Here is a 21,174-nt window from a genome sequence, read left to right as displayed (position 1 = left end):
GCAAATTTTCTATGATGAAATGTGAAAGTATGATTTGTATGTTTAACTTCATGTTTTAGTAAGATGATTATTATGATGTATATCATGATTTTTACATTGATAATGGTTGTATGACATTCATATTCTTGGCATGGGGCTGAGTTGAAAGGATGAAGGTTGATGTGGGAAAGAAGGCTAGAAGATGAGATGGTGGTTTGTGTGGTAAGCCATGGTGTTGGTTAGGAAGGTTTAGTGAGGTTGGGTTAGAAAGAAAGAAGGTGACACTTGCATCTCTTGTTTAATGGTATGGTTTGTGAATTGGTGAAATTCTTGTATGATTGGTATGTCTTATAATCCCTTGATCCCTTTTCTTGATTCCTTTTCTTTGGTTACGGCTCACGGGATTTTTAGGAATGTGATTTAGGCTACTATTTTACTGAGCTGTTGAGCTCACCCTATTATTATTAACATTTTTCAGGAATTTGGAGATGAGCCGGTAAATGATGTGCATCCATGGACATTAATGTAGTTAGGAATTCACTTCCATTTTGTTTATATTGAAGCCATGTAAATTTTGGCCATGGAGGCCTTATTCTTGTATTTAATTCTTTGAAAATTGTATAAACGATACTTATGTAATTCGGTCTTTAAATGATGTATTGGGCTTATATTCGGTTTATTTGAATGAACGAGAGTATAATTATGTTTTTATACTGTCAAATGAAAGATTTGGGGCATGTTTGAGCTTTGAATAAGGTTACATAATGACCAAAGTAGTACAAATATGTAAAATCCAAGATTTTAAGCTTTCTGGGGCATTTTCAGGGTTCTGGGTGTTTTGAACCGGTTCAACCCCTGTTGAACTGGTTCAAGGGGTGCAAATGGTTCTCTAGTGGGCATACTATGCATCTTGAACTGGTTCATGATTCTTGAACCGGTTTAAGTCTCCCAGTGGACATTTTTCCCTTGTCAACTTATCTGTTTTGAGCATACAGCTTCGGATGATCATAACATCTTCATTTTGAACCCAAATATGGTCATTCTTAAGCCCATTTTCAAGAATTTTGAGTTATCTTTCCAATGAGACCAACCCCATCTCCAAATTCCACTCATGTTGAGAGTTATGGTTATTTTAGTGGAACAATGTTAGAATTTGCCTTGAACCGGTAAGGACATTTTTGGGAATTCATATCCGGTGACCGTAGAACCTCACTGAGCTTCTTAGAATGACTAAAATAGTTGTTTTAAACCTCATTTGACTAGTTTAAGGATGGATTACCCTTTCATATTTTATAAAGACCATTTTACCCTTGGTATGTCCTAGGGTCTGGGTAAGGACCCGGTTAGCGATCCGGACCCCCGGTTTGGGTCGTTACACAGACGATATTCAGCATCTTAATGAGTAGCTAATTCCTCTCTTAGGGCACTGATGTAACCCAATCTAGTACTATGGTTTGATTGTTTTAACTCTGGGTTATTTTTAATATATATTATGTTTCTGATTACATGACTATGAGCAATTTTTTATAAGCGTCAAATATTGCATATTTAAGCACCTTAATTGCATTAGTTAAGCCCATTATTTGATATGTGTATATAGAGTAACTATATTTTTTATGTTTTTATGTTTTTGCAAGTCTTGTTGCTAAAAAGGAATAAGAATAAGGTTTTAAGGGTTTTTGGAGCACAAGTCATATCAAGCCTACATTTCAAGTGGTTTTCAAGGAGAAATGACCTGAATAAGCAATGGATACAAGTAGAACTAAAGGAAGAAGAAGATGCCAAAGTAGCATGCCTCGCGTCCGGACGCAAGAAGTGGCGTCTAGACGCCACCTTTTAGTACCTCGTGTCCAGACGCAAGAATTGGCGTTCGGATGCCAAAACCATCAGAACCTTACGTTCGAACGCCATTCTTCGCAGCCGGATGCAAGACCACGGGCCCCCATTTTAATTAAGTCTGATTTTATTCTATTTTGAGTGGAAATTCAAAATTTGAACGAGTTATTGTATTCTGAAACTTACGTAAGGATAAAGGAGGGGGAAAGGCTTGAAAAAAGTCAGTTAGTTTTGGTTTTTGAAAAGATATTGTTCGGGAGAGAATTATCTTAAGGTTTTTATGCTAAGCTTTGCAATAATGGTAAGAGGAGAGATTTTCTTCTCTTCTTCAATCGTGGAGGTTATTGCCATATACATGAGAGGCTAATTTCCTTTCTAGGGAGTTGATGTAACCTAGACCAAGTAAACATGTGTTAAATTATATTTTAATTTGGGGATTCTTATTGTATATATTCAGTTTCATAAATTAGAAGTATTTACATTGAATTGATGTATTTTACATTGAATTGATGTATTTGATTATCATTTGAATATATAATTTTGTTGATTTGTTACCTTGTCTTAGAAATCACATTGACACAATTATACACTTGATTTTCTATAGTGATAATGGGAAAAAATTCATGGAATGGTTATATTGGCATGTAATTGAGTATTTATATAGGTTATGCTTAAGGAAGATGGACCATGCTACACATTTAGATTAATGTATATTGGTAGACAATCTATACCAACTGAAGATAATCTATGATATTTAATTGATTTCATGTGCTGCAACATACCATTGAAGGACCTTGATAGGCCATGCCTAGGGAAGACGGTTCATACTATAACCTAGTTTAGGTAGATGAACCATGCTAACCAAAGATGGGTTATGCTTAGTCCTGAAATGTATGATCTTCTTGAGGATGTTGTGGTAGTTTTATACTTCTACACATCATTTTATATATATAATTGTCTATCCCCAAGTTGAGTGCAATTTACCATGTTCATGAGGTTGAGGTGAAGTCAATTCCCTAGCCTTCTCTCTATAAGTTCAATCCATTCTAATCACATTATTTACTGTTTTATGAAATTTAAATTCGTAAGTTAAGTGACAAACCAATCGAACTATCATCTCTGTTATCAAATTAGGAAGTAATTTTACAATTATGTTTGCCATAAATTAGCAATCCTTGTGGTTCGACAACCCCTAACTATAGCATTAATTTGCAATGATGAATGTTCTATTGTTATAAGTGGTACACATTTGTGCGCATCACTTTTGGCGCCGTTGTCGAGGATTGCATATGATTTTGTAATCAAAATTTAAAAATTGCTTTATTGTTTGATTGTATATATATTTTTATGTTTTTGATGTTTTTGTGTTACTAGGGACTAAGGACTTTCCATGAGATTTAATTGTGAAATTTGAAGTCTTAAGGACTTTGGGTAAGTTTTTGAAGTTCCTAGTTTATTCCTTGTTTGGCCTTTGTTGAGGCTATTACAATTTCTTGTTTTATTCAGAGCAAAGGTCCTTGTCGTGGCTAATTTAATCTATTTTTATATTGTTGAATTGAGGAGAAAGGGATTAATGTATGTGGATGTATTGGTGAAGGGTTGTTGTGATTGTTGTGTTTGATAGTTGATGGTAGGTCGTAGATCATCGTCTTTACCACATCTTGAGAAACCAATTGATATTGCTTTACTTGACAGAACTCTTAGGCAACAAAGAAGGAACCTTAGGGATCCCAAAATTTTAAGAGAACTTGAAATTGAAGTAGACAAAATGCCTAATGAACATGATAATCTCAGAAATGTTAATGCTGAAAATGAAAATTTAGAACCATTGACTCTTAAAGATCATTTTGTACCTTCTATATATATATGACTCTTAAAGATCATTTTGTACCTTCTATATATATATCTCTATCATGCATTGTCATGCCCAATGTTGAGGCTCATCATTATGAGATCAAATCTACCACAATTCAAATGTTTCCAACATATCATGGGTTTGATAATAAGGATCCTTATAAACATCTTGATGAGTTTTTTGAAATCTGCTCCACCATCAAGATGAGGGACTTCCCCCAAGATGCACTTCATATGCTTCTCTTCCCATTCTTTTTTAAAGATAGAGCAAAATATTGGTTGAACTCTCTTGTTGCAAATTCCATCACTTCATGGGTCAAATTACAATAAGAATTTCTTAAAAAGTACTATCCTATGAGTAAGACCAATCAAATGTGTCGATCCATTATTAATTTCTCCTAAATTAATGGGGAAATATTTTATGAGACATGGGAGAGACTTCAAGATTTTTTGAGGAAGTGTCCACACCACCAAATTCCAAAGTCGCAATTGGTGTTAGCTTTCTATGATGGTTTAACAGAACCACATAGACAATTAATCGATTCTTCGTGTGGAGGTATGTTCATGTCCAAAAATTCAGATGATGCATTGGTTCTACTTGATAACATAAGCAAAAATTCTATGCAACATAGTTCCCGTAGAGCCTCTACATCTAACGTGGTTAAACCCTCAAATCTGTGTTAACCACGGACTCTTAGGGAAGAATCTTCTCAAGTGGATGCCACAGCCCACAAAGTTTTTTAGCTTGTGGCACCACATCTATCATCTTCTCAGAATTCTTCATCAAGTGCTATGTGTGCACATTGCACAAGTACTTTTCATAATGCAGAAGATTGCCCCACACCAGAGCAATTTTCTGAAGGTATGCCAGAATAGGCCAATGCTATGTTTTATCGCCCAGGAAATAATCCTTATTCCAACACCTACAATCCGGGTTGGAGAGATTATCCAAATTTCTCATGGAGGTAACAAGCCCCACAAAATTCATCATTTCAAGGTCCTGGGCAATCAAATCAATCTAATTCTCAGTCCATGAACCGGACATTTCAAGCTTCTTCAAGCTATCGTCCTCCTTCATATAATGCGAATTTTTCCAATTAAAATCATGTTCTTTCTCAATAGTCTCAATTGGATGAGCTAGTAACCTCTAATAAGCAGATCATGGCTACTCTTAGTGGTATGCAATCAACTATGCAATTGGTTAATACTCATTCCCAATCAATAGCCAATATTGAAACCCAACTGGGACAAATGACTAATTCAATAAATCAGCTTCATAAGAAGGATACAGGAAAACTTCTAGCTTAACTTGTGGTGAACTCGAAAGGGCAATATATGATTGATGAGATCACTCCTCTGAGTGGATCAAATCTTGAGCAAGTTCCAGCAATTACCACACTTCGGAGTGGAAGAATTGTGGACAATAAGGTTGATGAAAAAATTGAAACTCTTACTCCCAAGGATTCAACTTCTTCATCCAAGAATCTGAAAGACAGTCCAAAAATTCTAAATCCACCAATCCAAAATATTGAGACATCATATGAGCCCAAGGCTCCTTTTCCTCAACACCTTATAAAGTCCACACATTTTAGGAAAAAAGGGCGATAAAATTCAGGAAATGTTTGAAGTCTTTAAGTAAGTAAAGATCAACATTCCTCTCCTTGATGGCATTAAACAATTTCCACCTTATGTAAAATTTCTTAAAGATTTGTGTACTCAAAAATGCACTTCTAAGAAAAATATTCCTAAAAAGGTGAGGCTAACTGAGCAAGCAAGTGCTATTATTCAGCATAATACACCTCTGAAGTTTAAGGATCCGGGTGCCCCGACAATCTCGTGTGTCATTGGAGACAATGAGATAGAAAAGGCCCTCCTTAACTTAGGATAAAGTGTAAATCTGATTCCTTACTCAGTATACTTGCAACTTGGCTTAGGAGAACTCAAATCCACTTCGGTTGTCTTGCAACTTATGGATAGATCTGTAAAATAACCTCGTGGTGTCATTGAAGATGTACTTATCAAGGTGGATAATTTTTACTTTCCAGAAGACTTTGTGGTTCTAGATACTGAACCAGTCCATAATCCAATAAAACATATTCATGTGATCCTTGGTCGGCCTTTCTTAGCTACGGCTAATGCTTCAATTAATTGCCGAACCAGGGTCATGGATATTTCTTTTGGAAATATGAAGGTGAAGCTTAACATCTTTAATGTTTCTTAACATCCTCAAGGGGAATACGAGTGTTTCTCTCTTGGTATCATTGATGAAATGGTTGAAGAATCTCTCCCATTTATTTTAAGTCAAGATCCTCTTGAAACTTGCTTAGCTCATTTTGACTTTGAAAATTTTGATATCAATCAATCCATTCGTGAAGTCAACATTGTGCTTGAAGCCAATGAAATATCAAACTTTCCTTCTTGGAAAGTGCCAAAGGAATCTCTTTCATTAATTTCCAGCACTCCTCCTGTCCCTTCACTGAAATCTCCAACTTAACTTAAGTTAAAGCCACTCCTGGTTAATCTCAAGTATGTATTTCTTGGTGTAAACAAAAATCTTTTGGTCATTATTGCATCGGATCTTTCTCAAGACCAAGAAAATAGCCTTTTAGCGGTGCTACAAGAGCACAAAGAAACTATTGGTTGGTCGGTGGCCGATTTAAAAGGAATTAACCCTTCCATTTGCATGCACCGCATTCTTTTGGAGGAAGAAGCTAAACCTTCTCGAGAGGTTCAGCGTCGATAGAATCCTAACATGAAGGAGGTTGTCATGAAAGAGGTAATCAAGCTATTACATGCAGGGATCATCTACCCCATCTTGGATAGCAAGTGGGTAAGCCCCACTCAAGTTGTTCCAAAGAAGTCTGGCCTCACTGTTGTTGAAAATTCAGTGGGAGAACTTGTGCCACAACGCACCACCACTAGTTGGTGTGTGTGCATAGATTACCGGAAACTAAACTTTGCAACTAGGAAAGATCATTTTCCACTCCCATTCATTGATCAAATCCTAGAAAGGTTAACTAGCCAAAGTTACTATTGTTTTCTTGATGGTGTTCTAGCTATAACTAAGTGGCTTTAGATCCATAAGATTAAGAGAAGACCACATTCACTTGTCTTTTTGGAATTTTCGCTTATCGTCGCATGCCCTTTGGGTTATGTAATGCACCAGCCAATTTTTAGAGATGCATGATGTCTATATTTTCTGATATGGTTAAAAAATTTCTTGAAGTATTCATGGATGATTTTTCTGTCTTTGGATCTCCTTTTGACTCTTGTCTCCATAATTTATCACTCATGCTTCAAAGATGTAAGGATATAAATCTAATATTAAGTTAGGAGAAGAGTCACTTCATGGTACAAGAAGGGATTGTCTTGGGACATATTATCTCTAAAAGAGGGATTGAGGTCGATAAGACAAAAGTTGAATTAATTCATAGCCTTCCTCCTCCCTCTTCAGTGAGACAAATTTGATCTTTTCTTGGTCATGCTGGCTTTTATCGCCACTTTATCAAGGATTTTAGCAAGATATCTCGTCCTTTATGCCACCTTCTTAAAAAGGACACTAATTTTAACTTTAATGAAGCATGTTTGGAAGATTTTAAGAAGCTCCATTCACTATTCTCTTCTACCCCAATCATGAAAGACCTAATTGGTCTCTTCCCTTTGAGATCATGTGTAATGCATCCGATTATGCATTAAGTATTGTTTTGGCCAGCGTGTGGATAAAACTTCTCATGCTATTTACTACGCTAGTAAGACTCTCTCAGATGCTCAAATGAGTTATATAACAACTAAGAAAGAGTTGCTAGCAGTTATCTATGCCTTGGATAAATTTCGTTCATATCTTCTTAGATCCAAGGTCATCGTTTTCACAGATCATGTCGCTCTAAGACATCTACTTACAAAGAAAGAGACCAAACTGTGACTCATTCGTTGGATACTCTTACTCAAAGAGTTCCACATTAAGATTAAAGACAAGAAAGGAACTGACAATGTGGTCGCAGACCACCTCTCTAGGCTTCCTATTGAGAAAACTTTTGATTTTTCTCCAGTTCATGAATCTTTTCTGGATGAGCAACTGTTCCAGATTTCTCATGTGTTGCCTCCTTGGTTTGTAGACATTATCAACTATCTTGCAGTTGAAAAAATTCCAAGCAAGAGAAAGACTGGTTCTTCACTCAAATCAAAATTTTCTTTTGGGAAGACCCGGAATTGTTCAAGTATTGCCCGGATCAAATAATCCAGAGATGTATTCTTGAATCTGACGTCCAAAATATCTTAAAGTTCTGCCACACTCTTGCATGTGGAGGACACTTCAGTGCCAAAAAGACTTCATCTAAAGCCATTCAAAGTGGATTTTATTGGCCTTCATTATTCAGGGATGCTTATAACTTTTGCAAGTCTTGTACGCGATGTCAAAAGCTTGGGGCCATGTCTAAAAGGGACATAATGCCAATGAACTCCATTCTAATTATCGAAATCTTTGATGTATGGGGAATAGATTTTATGGGACCATTTCCATCTTCATATGGCTATGATTATATTCTCCTAGCGGTGGACTATGTATCTAAATGGATAAAGGCTGAGGTAACCATAACTAATGACCACATTACAGTGGTCCAGTTCATTCAAACGAACATATTCAGTCGGTTTGGTACACCTAGAGCACTCTTAAGTGATGGAGGGTCTCATTTCTGCAATCATTATCTTCAATCTATTCTACTTAAGTACTCTGTTACTCACAAGGTTGCCACGCCATACCATCCTCAATCGAGTGGTCAAATGGAAGTCTCAAATCAGGAAATCAAAAATATTCTTGAAAAGATGGTTCGATCGGACCGCAAAGATTGGTCTTTACGACTGAACGATGTGCTTTGGGCTTACCGAACTGCGTTTAAAATGCCAATTGGCATGTCACCATACCGGCTTGTTTACGGTAAGGCATGTCACCTTCTAGTTGAATTAGAGCATCGTGCCTTTTGGGCCATAAAAAGGTTCAATTTCAATCTTGATCAGGCCGACTCTAACAGAAAATTGCAGCTCAATGAGCTAGAAGAAATTCGGAATGAGGCTTATGAAAATGCTAAAATTTATAAAGCAAAGACTAAAAAATTCCATGACAAACATATCATTAATAAGTCTTTTGCTTCAGGTCAAAAAGTTTGGCTTTTCAATTCCTGATTGCAACTCTTCCAAGGGAAGCTTCGTTCACGCTGGGAAGGACATTTTCTAATCACTTTTGTATTCTCCTATGGTGCAGTGGAGCTGCAAGACCCAAAGAATGGGAATCTTTTTAAAGTTAATTGTCAGCGGCTTAAGCCTTACATTGACAACCTAGTCCCGGTAGGATATGTGGATTCCATCATATTGACAAATCCAATTTATGAGGACTAGAAAGATTCCCATATCATCTAGCTATCGACATTAAATTTAGCACTTCAAGGAAGCAAATTCTTTCCATTCTAAGCTTTCTTATATGCTTGTTACCATGAACCGAAATTCTTTACAAATGGTTGAATAAAATTTCCACTTTGCATTCTTCAAGAATCATTTACATATCCATTCAAGTGGCCATAGTGGGTTTCTAATGTCATACAAATGTTTGGTAACATTTTTGGGCGTCTTTGATCAACAACTCATTAGAGCAACTGAAGCATCTCAAGTCTAGACGCCATTTCTTGCGTCCGGACACCAATTACTGAAGGAACCCGCGTCTGGACACCACATATTCCATTCAGACGCCACCACCTGGAAGCACTGGCGTCCGAATGCCATCACTGGCGTCCGGATGCCAACTCTTGCAACTTTTCACGTCCGGACGCCAAAACGTGCGTCTGGATGCCATTCTATCATCACCAGGCCCCAGCGCACTTACATTCTTCATTAAAAGCCCTGCTACATTCCGCGTCCGGATGCAAAGCCCATGAAGCTAACCCGAGCCCAGCTCGGGATTTTATAAACTTCATTCCTTCATTCCTTATTCACAACCTACACTTCCCAACTTATAACCCTACCTTCCCACACCATCTCAAAATCATATTTCACTCTCTATATTTCAACTCTTGAATATTTCATAGAGATTAGAACTTGATTTTGGGGGCGATTAGTTTATTAAGTGAGGAATTGTTGTGCTTTAATTATGGATTCATGCTTGTTGGATTCAAATAATCTAATCTTTACAAGTGTTCTTTACTTTTTAGTCTTGCACACCACATGTTCAACAAAAAGTCCTGAATCAACTTTAATCACTCACATGGCCTCTTCCTCCGCTTCTAAGCATCCTCGCAAATCCAAGGGGTTTTTTTGAGGAAACTACTGATCCGGATTGGTCTAAATGGCCCCTTTAATTTAAAACTACATTCGATGTTAGGAATGTCTTTCGTAGGTGTGCCGACACAGACTGGGTAGTCAAAAATCTCAAGAAACGAGGCTTAGCATCCATATTTCAGCCATGTCATAATGTAGTTCATCCTCACTTAGTTCGTCAGTTCTACTAGAATCTTTCTTACAAACCTCCGAAACCAACCAAGCTTTCAACTGCAATTGATGGCACCATGCTTTCGTTTACATTGGATGATATTGCAGTTGCATGTGGATGTCCCATTAACTCCCCAGTTGATGTGGACGGTCAGCCTCTTTATGCTCCCCTCCCGGATATTCTGGATTTATTGGATGACCTAACAGATGTTTTAAAAGAAGTAGCACATAGCAATCTCAAAATCTTAGATAGCACCTCACCTAAAAGGTCCTTTGTGCCACCCCAGATTTGGTTCATTAAGGTTCTACTGGCTATGAATGTTCTTCGAATTGGCAAACCTACAGCACATAACAGTGTCCTCTTGGATTCTCTCTTTTAAGCGGAAAATGACTTTTGGATTTCTGTTCTAACTTTGATTAAAAATCAAATTTTAAAGGTCTATAATAAATTGATTGTTTGTAAAAAGGAAAGCTCCTTGACTTGGTCATTTCCTATAATGACCTGCTCATTTTCATTCCTTTCCCATTTCTCATATATTCACGGATATTTTTTTTTCCGTTGATTTTTTCCTTTTTGAGTTCAGTTTCTTATCACTTAGTGTCATCTTGAGTGCTCGGGGATGGTTTTTAAGACTCTTTTCTTTGGATTGACAACTTCCTTTGAGGACCGCGTCAATTCCACATTTTCATTTTTTGATACTATTCATTTTTTCGTCCTTTTCCCTCTTTCGTCTTTTCCCCGTTTGTCACTTTGTTGACATAACCACACCTTTGTGTTTGGAGTTGGTTTTTCACTTCACATATCTTTATTCTAAGTGGTTTCCATGAAATACGTATCTTTACTTTTGCAGAAAAGTACTCTAGTTGCTCCCGGTGTCCATAGGGGAATGGATGCACAGTTTTTTAGAAACATTTCCATTTCTTGGGGTGTTTTTCGTAAATATCTTTTGAAGATATTTTATTTTAGGGGTTTTTAAGAAAATATTTTTGGAAGATATTTTCATTCTGAGCCAGTTGTGCAGTTTTCACTTTTTGGAAGGGCCATTGTGCAATTAATGAAAGTTATTACTAAATGCCTTGTTTTGAGCCTGGATCCTCGTATGGGATTCATTTTCACTTATCGTTGAGTCGTGTACTCTTAGAATTTCCTTCTGGTTGTTTTTCTCCAGTTTCAAGGTTTTCGGCCCCAGTTGCCACCGAACTTGCTCGGGGCATATCTCTCTGCTCGGGACTCAGTTTTTGATGCCGTTTCTTTCGTTGTTCATATTTTCTTATTTTGGTTCTTTTTTGTTCACGGTGTTTTGCCGTTTGAGCGCGTATGCTCAAATTTCACTTTTCCGGACTCGGCGGGGCTTGTTCGGAACACTTTTAGGGTTTTTCTATAAATAAGAGGTCTTAAGAAGGAAAATCAAAATTTTCTCTCTCTCCTCTCTCTTGGCCGGCAGCCATGGAAGCCAAGGGGCTGCCACCCTTCTCTCTTCTATTCCAGCCACTTCCCTTAGGTAAAAAGGTGTAGTGCCTTAGCGTTTTATGCTCTCCTTGCCATGCTCTACCTTTCCCCCTTATTAGTATCCATTTTTGGCCATTTCTTGAGTTTGGGTTTGAAGTCAAGTTATGATTTTGGTATGACTTCGTTGGGGGTTATGTTCATCGTGTTGTCCCTGACAAAACCAAGAAGTTTTGTCGGATTTGGAGCGGTTTCGTTTTGGTAGGGATTTGAGATTTCATCTCAAATGGAGGTAGGGGGTGTTATAATTTCATATTTTGTTGTCTTACATGTTTTTGATGCTTATACAACTTGTATGCATGCTTTTGTTAAGAATCTAGAATTTAATTTAATTATTTTCTATGGTTAAGATTTAATTCTCATGATGGTATTCAACTTCGAATTAAATTGTGGCAGGCTAGAAAATTTTGCTTTGATGTGTTTGTTAACATATATTAAATTGGAATTATTTGAATAAGAATTGCACTTTTTATTTAATAATTATCTTTGGTGAAAGTTTAATTCTCATAGACGTACCTTATATGAAATTAACTTGTAATATGCTTTTAAATTAAGTATTGGCATATTCTTTAACATACTTTAATTTGAGAGCATTTGGATGAGTTTAAAAATCTAGAGACTTTAATTAAGAGAATTAATTAAAATCTATTTTTATAGTTCCATTGGTCTAATTAGGATTTTGAATGAATATATGTAATGACCATGCTATGTCCTTTAGCATATATTAAATTGAGGCCATTTGGAAATGATTTGAAATCTAGAGAATTTAATTATTTTTATTTAATTAAATTCTATCTTGTTGTTCCATGGATTTAATTTTGTTGTGGAAGTTGTTTCTGTGTATAAATCATGGATTTGGACTTTTGTGTATTCACATAGCTGTGTTTTGAGCATTGGATAACATTGTTGTTATATTTATATTCATGAGAACATGTTTTCTTTATGGAATATATTGTTGCCTTGTGTAATGATTCGCACACTTTGTAATTGACATTATATATGCCATTTTAGAATTTAAAATCTAAGGCATGGATTGTGTGGTTACAAACTACTTGTGCATGGAAGGTGGTTTTCGTGTATTATATAAATTATGTATAAGTCGTGAACTTATTTGGATTATTTTGGAGTCTTGGGACATTGTTGTTACATATGATATGGCTAGAGTTTAGCTCTAGTGCGGGAGGTATGAGTTCTCCCCAATTGAGATAGTGCGCACTAGGGTGGTCTTTCTAACGGGTTAATGCCTGGAATAACCATTTTGTTCTTGGTTTAGTCCGAGACGTGATGTCCAAGTCTTCCACTATTTGATTTCGCATTCAATTCTAAGTTGACAATCATGTTTAATTGTGACTTGTGGTTTTGGCTATTGGCGATTTGATGTTGTTAAGTACATCCATCCTAAATTGTTGCATTTAGTTATTTTCACACTTTTAGATTTCAAGTTGATAACTTATAGAATCTATGTATTGATGTGTGGTTTTATAAATTCTAATTGTACTAAATTATTATATTTAGTTGTTATTACATTTTAGATTTTAAGGTGATGGCTTTGAGAATCTATGTCTTGATGTTTTGTATAGCATGCACCTATGTTGTTGGAAATTGCATAAAGGATGTGTTTTATACTAGAAATGATTTAAGGTAGCTTAGGATGCTTCCTGAGTCACACCTTTAACATAGACGTTAGGTGGCATGACCCTTTTTGAATTGTTTCATGTTGTTATAAAAATCTATAAAGAAATCGAGTCGATGCATGCTCATTCTTTACGAGTAAACTTGTTTATTCACCCCGAAGTTACTGGGGGATTTGTTCAGGTACAGGATTCAAGATTAGAGATTGCACTTACCTTAGATGATTTGTAGATTTGAAGTTTCTTTTAAAGCATTCTTGTTCACATGCAAGTGTTAGAATGTTTAAGTTTCACTTTTAAAGATGTAATCCTTAGTTAGGTTCAATTATGCCATTTTTGCCTTATGACATGTAAAGTGTACTTGGATACATTATTTGGGATCTATTTGATATGTATGACATGAGACCAAGGGCCACATACCTTTAAGTTCAAGTGTATGTGTTTAAACTTCAAGTTTTGCCTTTGAAATGTAACTTTTCTAACTTTGGATGGTTGGCATGTCAAATTTTGTAAATGAAATATAATGAGGCCGTAGGCCATTGTAACATGTTCAAAATGTCATTTTACACTTGCGTGTATGTTCACATCATCACACACTTGCATACAATTCAATTTGATCATACCATGAATGATTTAAATAAAGCTTAGGGGCTTCTTCATTTTGGTGCATAACAGGTTTATAGACACTTTCTCGAGCCATTTCGGTCGACCGAAATGCTAGTTCAGTCGACCGATTCCCTTTTTGGTTTCATTTGAACAGTGAAACATGCATTCCAGTAGCCAAATTCAAGTTTCAGGTCCATTTCAGTCGACCGATGGTTCATTTTGGTCGACCAAAGTGATTTGTCTTCACCCGAAATGGCCAAAAACTCTCCTAAAATCCTGAAGGTAAGACAAATCACTTTGGTCGACCGAAATGAATGATCGGTCGACCGAAATGGACTTGAAACTCAAATTTGGCTATTGGAATGCATGTTTCACTGTTCAAATGAAACCAAAAAGGGAATCGGTCGACTGAACTAGCATTTCAGTCAACCAAAATGGCTCGAGAAAGTGTCTATGAACCTGTTATGCACCAAAATGAAGAAGCCCCTAAGATTTATTTAAATCATTCATGGTATGATCCCGAAATGGCTATTTCGATCGACCTAAATAGCTTCCACACTCCAGCTTCTTCAGTTCTGTTTCAGCACTGTTGCTCCGACTTCAAACAGTCATATCTCCTTCATTCCTAACCTAAATAGGGTGATTCTTGAGCCTAAACTCAAGGATTTTGAGTCAAATTTCCAATGGTACCTATGCCATTCTCATATTCCAATCACAGTGGGAGTTATTAATGTTTTAGTAAGGTAGGGTCAGTTTTCGCTTAAACCGGGAAAGGGTATTTTGTGGGATTCTTGTCCAATGTTCTTGGAACCTCTTAGAATGTTGTGAAATAACTAGATTAGGTTGTATTCACCTTGTTTGACCTTTATTTCCTCTTTCGTTTCATTTGAGTTCCGTAACTTCATGGAAGGTCACATTGGTGTCTTGGGGATGATTTATATCTCTGTAGACTTTGGTTTTATCTTTTGCTTCCGCATTTCAAATCCGTTATCGGGTCAACTTTTGGTTCATCATAGTACACACTGGGTTAAAAAATCCAGGGTCATCACAAGTGGTATCAGAGCTCCTAGGTTCGAAAACCTTAGGACAATGGGTTTTGGGTGCATATCATGCTTGTGTTGCCATGCTCTATATGTTTATATGCTTCATGATAACATATTTTGGTCTGATAACATATTTATGTGTTTATGTGCTACATGTGATATGCCGTTTGCTTAGCATGATTTAAATTTTATTGTAAAGAACATGACATATGATGTATGCTAGATTTGATTTGTATATGCATGATTGTTTTGCATATTTTGCAAGACTTGGGATTAGTCATGGGATGTTCGAGTTAAGGTTGAGTCGTTTGGTGAGTTTGCACTTAGTGCAATGGTTGGTGTGTTTGGTTTTGTTTAGGCACTCTTCCTTGAGGTTATTGGTGATTGTCCACATGGTTTTATGGTAGTGTAGGTTGTTGTCGACCTAGCATTGGTTTTGAGGTAGGTGGTGAGACACTTTTTGTTTAGGTTCTCATGAGGTGAGTCATTTGGCTTTGCCGTAGTACTGGATTTGATGGTTTTGGGCCATGATGAGGTTATGGATCTCTTAGGATCCTTGGCTGATCGGGATTATTCCTCTGAGATTGCAATTTTCGTGGGCGGGTATGTTTGTGAGCGGGTGCATGGCACTGTCATGCTACCGTACTGGCTAGCTACAAGTGCAATTCAGATGGAATCGATGTTGGTTTTGTTTGGATAGGCGTTGTCCTTTTGATCGATGATGGTGATGATTGTTTTAGGGATCAGTCATAGTGATTGATTTGGGTGTTGTTGATATGGTTATAGTTGCCATTTTCCTAGAGTTCTTTTACGTGATGACACTTTTGGGATCAAGTCGATTGATTGGTGATTTAGGTAGAGTGAGCATTTCACTGTCAGTGTCACTTGTAGTGTCACCTTTAGATTCGGAGATGGATTGTTAGTCTTACCATTGGGGTAAGGGCTCACATTTGTGTTGAGACAAGTTATTATCGCATTGGTTTTTGGAGTCAATTTATGGCTAGGACTGGTCTTTCCTTCACCTAGACACTCTAGGACATGATGTCCATAGGGTTCATTGTTACATCATTTTTATCTTCTGCAGTTTCATTTACTACCATGTTAGTAGTTTGATTTATGATATTACGATGCATGAGTATGTGGAGGTCTATCCACATTTGCCTTCTTGTTGTGTGGCATTAGCATGCCTTCTTTATATGCTTAGAGATGCCATGTTGTTACTGTATTTTAGTGACATGATTTTGTGCTTACGTGGAGACGTGCTGCATGTACCCTTGATTTTATCTATATGAGTAGATTTACTTTCTTGGTAGTTGCATTTCCTTGTTATTTGCATGACTTCTATGTTTAGTTTTTTTCCCTTTTGTTTCCCCTCGGTCGCACGTAGTGTGTATGTGGGTTTCTGTAAGGGTTTCGTTATGAGATTCCTCATAGAGGAGTTGTCACATTTGTTTTGTCTTGAGATATCCATTTCCCTAAGGAGGGAAGAATGCTCCATTTTTTTGTTTGTCGTGTTGACACTTGTGGGGGGAATAAGTTTTCTCCTCTTTTCCTGGTTCGTGTTAGGAACTTCACAAGGAGTGAGTCTTTTCTCTTCATTGCATTATGCACAGCTTTGGGGTTAGCTAGTCCGTGAGGATCACCATTGTTGTTTTGAGTCCTTGGTGAGGATTTGATGGATTTTGGCCGACTTACTCCCATGTAGGGGGCAAAGTCTTTGACCTTTTTGTCTTTCATTTCAGAGGTGGAGTCGTGGTGTTGTCCTTCTTAAAACTAGTGGTTCATTTCCTTCGTGTCTTCCCTTGGGGAGTTTTTCTCGTGGTTGTTAACGGAGTTGTGGTGTTCAGAGTGAGTGGATTGGTGTGAGATCATTTTTCGGGGACTTGTGTCCATATCATTGAGGATCTGTTCGATTCGTGAGGTGAGCTCGATGCTCTTTTGAGGATGTCTTTAGGAGACTTGTTTCAGTTTTAGAGACCTGGATGTGGTTAACTATTAGGAAGAGTTTTGGGAGATCGTTGTTGGATATGGCTTGTTTGTGGAGTTTTCTAGTCCTAATATGGCTAGGCGTAGTTTTGAGGAATCATAGTTCCAGTGATTGTTTATGGATAGAAATTGAGGAATTTTGACTTAACTTGGTGTTGTCAAGTACGGTTTCGAGAGATTCATTTTGTGACCTTAGTTGTCGAGATTTTGATATGTGTGCCATCTAGTGGACTTGTATTTCAAGGATTTAGTTATCCATGACAGGGATGTGGATCCGATGTTTGATTTCGGTGTAGTCTTGTAGTTAATCTGTTTCAAGGAGATGTAGTCTTGTAGGGATATGGATCCGATGTTTGATTTCGGTGTAGTCTTGTAGGACTTTCGATGAAATGTCTTGTAGTGAGGTTCGTTTTTATTTTTGGAGGTTTTGATTAGCTTGTCGTGCTTTGAATTCTTGATTGATGTTGTTAGTAGGAGTATTTTGAAACATTGGAGTTATCAGTTTTGTTGTATTAAGGATTTAGAGCCTTAAGCGTAGCGGTACCTATGGCCTTGTTGTCAGAGTTTGGGATTAGCCAAGATGGTCTGGCCAGACGTCTTTGGACCATATCTCGACTCTCACAAAATGTCTGGCCTCCGTGGTGCTTTTGGTAATGATCATTTTTGACATTGATGTCATTTGTATCGAGAGGTTTCATGGGCAGACCTAGTGGGGGCAGGTTATGAACTAGTACCTTATACCGTCATGTTACCGTACAAAGTTGTGTGTTGTGAGCGATTGCTAGTTGTCGTCGATGCTACCTTACTGATGAGTAAGTGTGGGCGGGCGCTAGGTACTGTCATTACTACCACACATCTGAGTACGTCGTGAGCGGGTTCTAGTCGCTATTCGTGCTGCCACGTTGTCCTTGTTCAGTACCTTGATTCGATATATGGGGATTTTGGAAGTTCTTTTGGTGGTTGTTTTTGCATCTGTGTGATGGTTTGTCAGGAGGGATGCTTTAGTGGTTGTCTTCCATTCCCTCGTCTGACCTTTGGATTCTGTGTGTTAGTCTTGACTTGTTGTGTAGCCGCGTGGTCACTTTCCTTTTGAGAGGTTGTCTTGTTGTGAGCACGTGGGTGCGAATGGCATTGGGTTGTACACTGTCTTCCAGTTTTGGGATTGCTTTTGTAGCATGTTTTGGGGGATTTTGGAGATGTACTCTATAGTTATCTTGGTTTTGCCTTTTTGTTTTCTTGGGGCTAGATTTCGGGGACGAAATCCCTTTAAAGTGGGAAAGTTGTAATTACTCGGTCATTTTCATTCCTTTCCCATTTCTCAGATTTTCACGGATATTTTTTTTTTCGTTGATCTTTTCCTTTATGAGTTCAGTTTCTCATCACTTAGTGTCATCTTGAGTGCTCGGGGAGGGTTTTCAAGACTCTTTTTTTTGGATTGACAACTTCCTTTGAGGACCGCGTCAATTCCACATTTTCATTTTTTGACACTATTCACTTTTTCATCATTTTCCCTATTCCGTCTTTTCCTTCTTTGTCACTTTGTTGGCATAACCACACCTTTTGTGTTTGGAGTTGGTTTTTGACTTCACATATCTTCATTCTAAGTGGTTTCCATGAAATACGTATCTTTACTTTTGTAAAAAAGTACTCTGGTTGCTCCCGGTGTCCATAGGGGTATGGATGCACAGTTTTTCAAAAACATTTCCATTTCTTGGGGTGTTTTTCATAAATATCTTTTGAAGATATTTTATTTCAAGGGTTTTTAAGAAAATATTTTTGGAAGATATTTTCATTCTGGGCCAGTTGTGCAGTTTTCACTTTTTGGAAGGGCCATTGTGCAATTAATGAAAGTTATTACTCAATGCCTTGTTTTGAGCCTGGATCCTCATACGGGATTTATTTTCACTTTTCCTCGAGTTGCGTACTCTTAGAATTTCCTTCTAGTTGTTTTTCTCCAGTTTTAGGGTTTCTGGCCCCAGTTGCCGCCGAACTTGTTCGGGGCATATCTGTCGGCTCGGGACTTGGTTTTTGATGCTGGTTTTTTTGTTGTTTATCTTTTCTCATTTTGGTTCTTTTTTGTTCATGGTGTTTTGCCATTTGAGCACGTCTGCTCAAATTCCACTTTTCCAGACCCGGCAAGGCCCGTTCGGGACACTTTTAGGGTTTTCCTACAAATATGAGGTCTTAAGAAGAAAAATCATATTTTTCTCTCTCTCTCCTCTCTCTTGGCTGGCAACCATGGCAGCCAAGGGACTGCCACCCTTCTCACTTCTTTTTCGGCCACTTCCCTTAGGTGAAAATATGTAGTGCCTTAGCATTTTATGCTCTCTTTGCCGTGCTCTACCTTTCCCCCTTATTAGAATCCATTTTTGGCCATTTCTTGAGTTTGGGTTTAATGTCAAGTTATGATTTTGATGGGGCTTCCTTGGGGGTTATGTTCATCATGTTGTCCCCGACAAAACATAGAAGTTTCGTCGGATTCGGAACGGTTTCGTTTTGGTGGGGATTTAAGATTTCATCTCAAATGGAGGTAGAGGGTGAATTTCATATTTTGTTGTCTTGCATGTTTTTTATGCTTATACAACTTGTATGCATGCTTTTGTTAAGAATCTAGAATTTAATTTAATTATTTTATATGGTTAAGATTTAATTCTCGTGATGGTATTCAACTTCGAATTAAATTGTGGCATGCTAGAAAATTTTGCTTTGATATGTTTGTTAACATATATTAAATTGGAATTATTTGAATAAGAATTGCACTTTTTATTTAATAATTATCTTTGGTGGAAGTTTAATTCTCATGGACATACCTTGCATGAAATTAACTTGTGATATCCTTTTAAATTAAGTCTTGGCATGTTCTTTAACATACTTTAATTTGAGAGCATTTGGATGAGTTTGAAAATCTAGAGACTTTAATTAAGAGAATTAATTAAAATCTATTTTTATGGTTCCATCGGTCTAATTAGGATTTTGAATGAATATATGTAATGACTGATGAGCGCTGAAAAGTGCGTATTTAAACCTCTTAAGCTTAGGCATTCTAGTACCTTTATCTATCTTACTTCACTGTTTTAGATTGATTTCGTATTATTTTCATTTTCAGGCACTTATCCTGAAAATAAGCTAACTCAGCCAAATAAGAGCTTAAGTGAAGCAATTCTGGGATTAAACAAAGAAATGAGCAAAGTGGAGAAAGAAGAAAACAAATGAAGCCAAAGGTGGGAAGCAACAAAGTTCGATCGATCCAAGTTCAAGGTTCAATCGATCGAACAATGATCGATCTCAACACTTCAAGATAGATCCAAGCCTTGGCCCAAAAGCGTCAAGTCCAAAAGTTTGATCGATCCAACACCACTCTTCAATCGATCAAACACTTTTGTCTTTATTCAAATGATTGATCCTATCCACAGCTGTACCACCCACTAACCACTTTTGTCCTTTTCCCATAAATATCTCCCAAAATATCTTGGATTTGTCTTTTCCCAAAAAGCTCAGCCAGTTGGATCGATCTAGCCTAAGTTCGATAGATCTCAGCCAGTTCGATCGATCCAAGTCCAAGGTTCGATCGATCGAACTTCCTCCAGTGCAAAAAAGTTAAATTTCCAGCTTGTGCAATCCGTCCTCTATCCAATCATTAGAGAATATTCTTTGCACGACCCCAGCTCATTTTGTGTGCCACTTGACCTACCTATAAAAGAAATATGATGCACTTTTTGAGCATATAGACTATTCTAGGGTTTAATCTCTTGGGGAGGAAGCATAGAGGAGGAAGCTTGAGACACCATTGGAGTTCTTCATCAACAAGGAGCAGATTTCAACCATGGAGTTAGCCCTTGAGGGTTAGAGCAACATCACCATGAGTGGCTACACATCCTCTTGGGGCTAGAGTTAGCCCAAAGCATGCTTTCTATATCTTAATCTTGTGTATTATTGAGGGATTAGTGTTGTAATTAATGTTTTGACACTTTGATATATATAGATCTTGTTTATTCAATGATTTATGTGGTTTAATGCTTCCAATTGATCATTTCATTCTATCCATATGTCTATGTATGCTAGAATAGTTGTTCATGTGCTTGTCTTTAGATTTAGTGTTATTGATGCATGTCTATGTGTATTGATGCTATAGATTTAGAGACTGTCATAACATAATGCTTAAAGGAATGCTCTTGTGATTTTCTTGATGGTTCATACTTATTCCTTGATGGATTGTGCCTCACCTTTAGTTTATTTTCATGCTAGTAGTGTAGATGTA

This window comes from Cornus florida, unplaced genomic scaffold (assembly GCF_030987335.1).
Source record: "Cornus florida cultivar Cherokee Brave unplaced genomic scaffold, ASM3098733v1 CherokeeBrave_3.0.0_Hap2_Chr07, whole genome shotgun sequence".
NCBI classification, from domain to species: domain Eukaryota; kingdom Viridiplantae; phylum Streptophyta; class Magnoliopsida; order Cornales; family Cornaceae; genus Cornus; species Cornus florida.
The sequence above is the reverse complement of the archived record's forward strand: the minus strand, read 5'-3'. Positions refer to the sequence as shown.